Source organism: Zingiber officinale, chromosome 2A (genome assembly GCF_018446385.1).
Source record: "Zingiber officinale cultivar Zhangliang chromosome 2A, Zo_v1.1, whole genome shotgun sequence".
Taxonomy (NCBI): Eukaryota; Viridiplantae; Streptophyta; class Magnoliopsida; order Zingiberales; family Zingiberaceae; genus Zingiber; species Zingiber officinale.
The window spans coordinates 139670815-139679593 of NC_055988.1; the positions used below are offsets into that span (position 1 = coordinate 139670815).

The following is an 8779-nucleotide window of genomic DNA, read 5'->3' on the forward strand; positions in this document are numbered from 1 at the left end:
TTATTAGATTACAACACAGCTCAACTTTGAACCTTTGCCAAATATCAAGACACAAGTTTGATTAGCTGGTATTTCTAGCATCAACAAACCCTAAGTGGTGAAAAAGTATTAGAGGAGAGAAGTGATCTCAATTGACCAGATGTTTGAGGGGAGACCCAGAGAAAGTCAATAATGACTAGATGCTTGAGGTAAAGCCCGGAGCAGATCAAGGATAACCGGATGCTTGAGGGCAGACCCATACCATGAGAATAATAGTGATATTTTGTTTGAGGGGATGATTTTTGGAAATACAATCAAAGTCCGACATTAGAAATATATGAAAAAAGTATTATAGGATTGATACGTGCTAGAGAGGGGGGGGGGGGGGGGAATATCACTTGTGGCTTTCATGTTCATTTTTTTGGAAAACACTCACGTAAGAGTTCATGTAGCAGAAATAAAGGAATAAACAAAAACAACGACACAAGTTGATTTTCTTGGTTTGGAGCCTGTGACGACTCATACTCTAAGACTCACACTCGTTGAGTGTCTACTTTGGGCAATTCACTATCAGTTCATAAAATTACAAAGACAAGTACAATTACAATGTAATTAAAGATTAAGTGCTATCAATGGAATTATACAAACGACTTAGAGAGTTGGAGATGCAAACTTTTGGTCGTCGGAACAACGTTACAGCTTCGTGGACTTGTCTTTAGAGCAGCACGCAGAAGTAGAAGATATTCGAATTGTTGTTCTCAAAGCTGCTGGTCGAACCCTTTTTATAGCCAAGTTAAACCTGATCTAGATCCACTGATCTCGGGGATCACTGTTTGACTCGACATTGATCGGTCAACCGATCCCCCTATCGGTGGACTGATCCTACCTGAACTCGCCCAGCTTTTTGTCTAGATGATACTACTCGGATAAGAGTCTTTGTTTGATCGACCAATCCCTATCATTTGGTTGATCGATCCATCGATGATCCCGGCTTATCTAATCTGATTGACCCGATTCGATCAGCCCGCTGCTTATCCACTGTTCGGTCAACCGATCCCTTAGTCGAAGCTTGGCTGTGAGCTGATCTAATCTCTGGGGTTCGGTCAATTGATCCCAAGGTAAAATCCTAACATGAAAAGTATTAGTTTTCCTGTAAAACCGAGTTAGAATAATAGGCAAATAGTATATATATATTAACTTTTGACAGCCTCCGGGCTGTCCGGTTCTGACTTTGAGTTTCGTTGAAACTCTAGGTCAGACCGACGTCTACTTTTCCCTTTTCAGGGAACGCATCCTCACCTACTCCTTTAAGAAGAAATTGCCTTTTGCCAAACCGGTCCTCTAGACCGTCTGAACTTTTACCCAACATCCGAGACTTTAGGATTTCATGCTGAATGTCCTATCCACGACCCGTCCAATCTTTCACCTCATGTCCACGACTCTCAAGATTTTCACCTAGAGTTTTCGACTCTAGGATTTCGCCCAAAGTCCTCTACTCGTCAAGACTTCACTCAATCCCCCAGACAAGGACTTCGTTGTCTAACTGCAAGTAGAACTTTTCACCTGCCTAATCACAATTAGGACTTTCTATCTGTCTAACCGCAACTAGGACTTTCCTTTACCCAAGATTATTTAGGACTTTCCTGCACACTTAGTTCAACTTGTTAGATAATAAGACAGTTTAACTTTGAACCCCTTTACCATTATCAAAATATAGGTTCGATCGTCTGATGCTCCCTGTACCAACAAATATCATGTGTTTATAAAATAGAAGATATCTCCATTATAATGAGACATTTTGAGTAGAGCTCAAAAATAAATTTATGAGGACTTAGATTTAAAGTTGACAATATTATATTATTATGAAGATATAGAGACTCTTTTAACTCTAACACTTTGTAGTGATAAAATTTCAATAAAATCATGACTGATTGGATGTCCGACATAGTTGAAGTCTAAGGAGAATGAACTCTTACTAATTGTGGCAAAAGACGAATACGTTCGTCCCCAGGGTCAACATGGAGGAGGTAAATCACGGGCGACTACTAGTCTTTGGAATAGTGAATAGCACATAAGGGAGGTATTTACCTCGACTTTGCCAAGATTCGAATCCTAAATCTCATTATGATAACACTTCATGCGTTAGTCATTAGACCCATCTAAGTAGACGAATGAAGTCTCACTAATGAAGAATACCAAGTGAGTTATCGTTGATTAATATAGACAATGGATAAAGTCCCAAAGAAATAATCTCTGTACGTTGGAAGTCCTAGGGTAACGAATCTGTAGGCATTGAAAATCCTACTAAGTTAAGTCAACTTATGTATGAAGTCCTAATGACTTGAAATTAACTTTGTATAGCTATTCGAGGAAGTTTCAAACACATGAATTACTTGGTATTCATAATTTAAGTTTTAAAAAGGTTAAAATTAGTGTATCAGTTGACTAAAGAAGTCCTAGTAATAACAGTTAGTTATAGGACTAACTTGTCTAATGGTAGATATCAATAGAATACTGAATGGAAAAAAGTCATCGATGAAAAGTTATAGCAACAACTGCAATAACATTGTACTTATTTTTAAAAGGAATATAACAATTGTTAATAATATAAAATGAATATAATGGATCTTGTTGTGCCCAAAGGATATTCATATATCTCTATAATAATATGATATTATCCATTTTAGACCTACGTCCTCATGACTTTGTTCTTGGGCTCTCCCTAAAAGACCTCATGTCAATGGAGATATCATGCATCTTTTTAATCTCATGATCTTTATTAAATCTTTCTAATGTGGGACTTTGATTGAATCCTAACAATCCTCCCCTCAAACGAAGGACCACAATTATTCTCATGGTCCGGGACTCCCCGCGAGCATCTGGTCATTCTGACCTGCTCTGGGCCTCCCTGCAAGCATCCGCCCGGTCACCTTGACCTACTCCGAGCCTCCCTGCGAGCATCCGGTCATCCTGACCTACTCACCTCCTTGTAAGTATCCGGTCATCTTAACCTGCTCCAGGCCTTTCCGTAAGCATCCAGTTATCCTGACTTGCTCCCGGCTCACTCTCAACTTCGTTCAAGGTCATCCCACATGACATCTGGTCCGGACCATGACTCTAATATTATTTATTGTGCAAAAGGATGTCCACATATCTCCACAATGATATAATATTGTCTATTTTGGGCCTAGATCCTTATGACTTTGCTCTTAAGCTCTCTCCAAAAGGTCTGATGTCAATGGAGATATCATATATCCTTTTAACCAATCATTTTTATTAAATTTTTTCAATGTAAAATTTTGATTAAATCCCAACCGATAAAAAAACAAGTTCAAATAATAAAACAAGATATTTCAATCTCAATAAGCTAGGTAACATTTGCTTGAATTTTTATCACTTGCAAAAGAAAATTAAAAGTTCATAAATAAAATAAAATTGTAGAATTAACTTTTTAAAAATACATTTAAAATAATTAGAGATGATATTTTTAATCATCAAGGGCTTATCTCATGGTGATTTTATTTTCAATGAGATTGCTAGCTGTGATGAAACGAAGGAAAGGAGTAAATTACAGTCTTGGAAGTACGCTGCCTTCTAGATTAACTCATTAATGCATGTGACCAACTATAGTTCAACAATGGAGGTTTTTTTTAATGTAAGTATTCAATTCTTAACGTCCGATTAAAATTTATCATTAATTACTAAAATAAATTAGGAAGCACAAATAAATTTTAATGAACGTCATAAATTTTTTAAACTTCCTAAATATAATATACTTTAGTGAAATTTAAAAGATCATTGCCTAGAAAATTTATCTCATCTTTTATCATCGCGCTATAGTCCCGCTTGCAATATGGGAGTCTCCCTTTTTATTTGGGTTGGTATGCATATAGGTGGAAATGATAGAATATTTATGAAGATTAGCAAAGTGTAGAGCAGGTTGGAGCAAGCAGTGTAACCGAGATTGCGGTCATACAAAATTCCTGCTACTAAGAACACAGAAGTAGAAAAGTGTTCTTAGTAGCAGGTTGAGCAACTGTGAGGCCCAGCTTGTCCTCATGGCCCAACAAGCTCACGATTCTTCACCTCTCATTGTGGCAATTGTGACAAAAGATGAAACACTCGCCTCCAACATTCCCGTCGTACCCGACCCAAGACCATCACGAGTGAGGTAAATCGTAACATCCGAACAAGCATGTGACGACGGACAGGGTGTAATACGGGGATAGGGAATTTATTACCCAGCTGCTCCGAGGATCGACTCTACGATCTCATTATAGTAATACACTACAAAAAAACAGGGTTTCAGAAACGGATTTTTAAAACGAAAATAAAATCTGTTTTAGATTTATATAAATCAGAGACAGATTTAATACGGAATTATTAATCCGTTTCATTTTAGTAAATAATATATATTTTTAAAAAAATTAAGACAAAATTTAAAACAAATTTGAAACAAAATTACATATAAATTTTTATAAATAAAAATAAATATGAATTATAAACAGAATTTGAGACTGTATAATTTCTGTGACAAATTTTGTTTATAAATTAATTAAAAGTTAAAACAGAAATAAAATCTATTTCAGATTTATATAAATCAGAGACAGATTTTATACGGAATTATTAATCCATTTCATTTTAGTAAATTATATATATTTTTTTAAAAAATAAGACTGAATCTAAAACAAATGTAAAACGAAATTACATATAAATTTTTATAAACAAAAATAAATATGAATTATAAAATTTGAGACGGTATAATTTCTGTGACAAATTTAGTTTATAAATTAATTAAAAGTTAAAATGAAAATAAAATCTATTTCGAATTTATATAAATCAGATACAGATTTATTATATAATAATTAATTTGTTTAACTTTAATGAAATATAATATTTGAAAAGAAATTTAAAACAAATTTTGATACGAAACTATGTATAAATTTTATTTTAAAAATAAATATGGATTATAAACGGAATTTGTGACTGTTTAAATATTTAATGAAAATTTTAAATGAAAATAAATCTATTTTATATTTATATAAATAAGATGCACGAAATATAATATAATATATGAAAAAACTTTAAGAAAGAATTTAAACCAAATTTAATATGAAATTACATATAACTTTTTATAAACAAAAATAGATATGAATTGGATTTTCTAACCCTTTCTCCTTGTCCTAATTTGGCTTTGGCTTTGTCTTTGACTTTATCAAAGCAGGTACGAATTCTTTTTCCCACGCCTTTGATTTTTTTTTTTCTCATGCTTGGTGGCCATCTCATACTACTGCAAGGTCGTTCGCAACTACGAGGTCGATTGTAGTTGTGAGGTCGGTCGTAACCACTTGAGGTTATCTACAGTTGCTTCTCAAGGTCGCAAGATTCGTGACCTTTTCAATTAGCCCCCTCATGCGACTGTGAGGTCGTCCACCCTACAGTCCCTGAATTCTTGTTATTTTTATTGATTTTTATTAATAATTGTGCACTTTTATTGTAAATTACGGTAATAAAAAAAATAATAATTAAATAGTAAAATTTAATTGGGGAATAATCTTAACAGAATTTCACTACTAGAAATATCATCTACTATGATACTTTTTTTATGACATTTAATTTTAAATGTCATTATAAATAATTTTTAATGATATATATCAAAAAGATTATTTTAAATATTAAAATATTATTTTAGACTATTTATGATGATAAATTTTGATAATGTTATCATATAACTATTTGGGTTTGATTAAACTAAACCTACGTATTTAATCGATTTTTCCCGATTCCTTCTCATTTTTCCCCGATCCTTCGTTCCTTTCTCCGATTTTGCTCCTCCAACCCCTTCATCGCCGGCGTTGGTCCACACCACCACGCCGATCTCCACGAGCTCATCGCCGGGCAGCAGTCTTTCCTTCCGCGTGCTCCACCGACGCCCTCTTCTCCCTTCCTCTCTCTTGTGTCTCTGCCCTAGATCGCCGACGGAGAGGTTTCTTCCACCGCGATCTCACCTTCACCCGTCGTCGTGGCACCTTGTCTGTGAGATACCGGCGCCTATAGCTACCAGCCATCGATGCCGCCGTTCTTGTTCGTTGCCACTTCCCATCTCTAACTCCTTTTCCCATCTCGAGCCCTAGCTACCATCACTGGGATTGAGTCCAGCGGATCGTTCCAAGCTGCTGAGTGTCGCCTGAGCGCCACCTGAGCGCTGCCTATCCAGTACCTTGTTCCCGATCTTCCATCCGCGGCCTCTCCCTCACGGTGACATTGGGTGCGTGTTCCTATGATCCAGCGATTGCCTGGATTCATTCGCGACTGATCTGTTCCCATGGGCGCAGACGTCGTCTCTGATTGTGCCCGCCAGCAGATCCACTCTGGTTAGTCCCTTACCTTTGGGGATAGTGTTTGATCTCCTTGCTTAGTCCGACATGAAGATTTCTACCAGTGATTGGAGACTAAATTGGGGTAAGCCTATGAACTGATTTTGGATTTCATTATATGGTTAGTTGATAGATGTCTTGGATTTGGGTGATGGTGTGGGCAGCAGTAAGTATTACCCCTGATTTCCAGCAGTAGGGTTGCTTCAATCACAAACTAACAGTGGAGTGCAATGGAATTGGGTAAGTTGTGTTCCTAATTTCTAAGATTTCACATTCTTAATTGCTCTACCTGTTGGATGTGAGAGTAATCCATGGATATGGTTGATTGATTTCTAGGTTTGGTATCAATAGGATTGACCTGTTGGATGTGAGAGTAATCCATGGAAAGTAAGACTGATTATTTTTTGTGTACTGTTTTTGTGTTCTTGGATGATGATATTGTGGTGCAGCGGGATCTCACAGCATTGTGGAAAATTGATATCGATGGGAAGGTGAATGGAGCAGTTGAGACATGCTTTGGGTCTTTTCATCATTATTCACAGCATATAAATTTCTCACACCCTTGATCAAAGTCAGTTATATCTTTGCTTCAAGTTCCAAATTTGTTATGTAGTTGTGCACTAAATTGGATTACTTTGCAACTTATATACCTTTGCTCCGTGGTTTTAATTGTAATTCTATATAGAAAGTTTAGATGGAAGAAAAGAGAGTCCAGGAGGCCCATGGCAATTCATTGGTCTCATGCCACTTTTTGATCCCCTGAGACATAACAGTGTAAAAACAATTCATAGAAACAATTCGTAGGGCATTGAATCTTGGTGTCAATGTAAAAATGATTATGGGTATGCTATATGTCGTAGAACGTCATTCTTGCTTTCAGCTTTGCTTCCCTTTTGGCTATACAATTTAGTTGCTCTTATGGATTTTTTCTGGAGAAGTTAGTTTTGTTTAAGCATTCTATTGATTTTTTTTTTGATAGAATCATCTTGACATAGCTGTGAGATGATATGAATACAAATGTCATCTAATGAGACTAATGCATTCTAGTTCTTAAAAAGTCACCATTGCACATATTCAACCAATCTTCTACCAAACAGTTGAATATGTGAAAAAATGTATCACAGAGATACTCTGAATTAGCATAAGTATAGTTCTGAGTGAGTTTGCAAAGATAATGATGGGAGTGGTAATAAGTGGTCATCTGTACATCCTTGGGTGGTGGCTATCTTTAGTATTGGCCAATGCAGTTTCATTTTCAATTCATAGAGAGAAGATGTTATTCAATCAATGTGTCATTAGAAGGATTGTTTTACTTGAAAAATGGTAGGGTAATCATTGCCTAACAATCAGGACGTATTTTTGATTGGTTAAGCACTTTCACCTATCATATGTGTACCTCTTGTCCTGACCTCATATGAAGCTTTTTTGGTTTTCTTAATTCTTGATTGAAACAATCAAACTCAGTTCTTGATTTGGATGGGATTGTTGAATAATAGAAGATTATTTTTTTGGACATGGAGGACTCCATTGGTATTTGGTTATGTAGCTTCAAGTAATCGAATAGTTCATAGTAACTATTGTTCTCAAGTAATCAAAGTTAGTTATACCTTTGCTTCAAGTCCCAAATTTGCTTTGTAGTTGTTACTTAACTATGTATGAAAAATTCAATGATTGTTACTTAACTATGGTAATTCTTTGTTTCAGGTTAAGTGGAATTTAGTGGGCAGCTTTTATTTTGTTATGTGTAGAATTCACAATAGCTCAGCTGAATTCCAAGTAAGCATAATATACTTGTATTTTGTAGTTAGGTTAGACTTAGCTCTCAATTCTTTCATTGTATTTTATTCATTAGGTTTGATTTTATACTTGCTTTGCTATTTCAAATCTTAGTTTTAGAATCCAAAATCCAAACTCCCTTGTTAATTCTTTAGCATTGACAACTATGGACTAATTAGTGGGTGATAATTGATACTGATTATGACTTTTGTACAATTTTAATTTATTTTGTATTAAAAATTCTGATATTGTAAGGCTTACTTGTTTTATATTTTGATTTGTTAGATTTTCTCAACAAAATTGGTTGGTTCATTAATCTGTACAAGAGAAGCAATTTAGCTCATGAAATTCGAAGACAGGGAGAGCAAAAAGAAGAAATTGAAGGCATGGATGCTATTAGCTCGAGGATGGAGGAACAAATTATTGAAAGGGGGAAAAAATTTGTTATTACAGAAAGTAGGCAGAGGGAAGAAAATCTTAAGGAGATGATTCGGAAATGATTCAAGAAATGAAATTTACAAATCATTTATATCTAGGAAAATTTAGTCTTTATAGTTTGATTATTGGTCAAATTTGTTTGGATAATGTAAATATTTATTTATTTTAATGTTAATTGTATAATATATTTGGAATTAGAAGTTATTTCT

The 8779-nt window shown here is 35.1% G+C and overlaps 1 long non-coding RNA gene across 4 annotated transcripts; it reads left to right on the forward strand.

Annotated features, from left to right (window-relative positions):
• The first annotated feature begins 6257 nt into the window (after window positions 1-6257).
• On the forward strand, window positions 6258-8563 carry LOC122042439. 4 transcript variants are annotated; one of them, XR_006129224.1, is made up of 5 exons: window positions 6258-6353; window positions 6483-6596; window positions 6693-6927; window positions 8061-8132; window positions 8418-8563. It is a non-coding gene; the product is annotated as an uncharacterized LOC122042439 (long non-coding RNA). The 4 variants fall into 4 exon arrangements; XR_006129225.1 differs by having other exon boundaries at window positions 6266-6441; window positions 6521-6596; XR_006129226.1 differs by having other exon boundaries at window positions 6266-6441; window positions 6524-6596.
• Window positions 8564-8779: the final 216 nt, after the last annotated feature.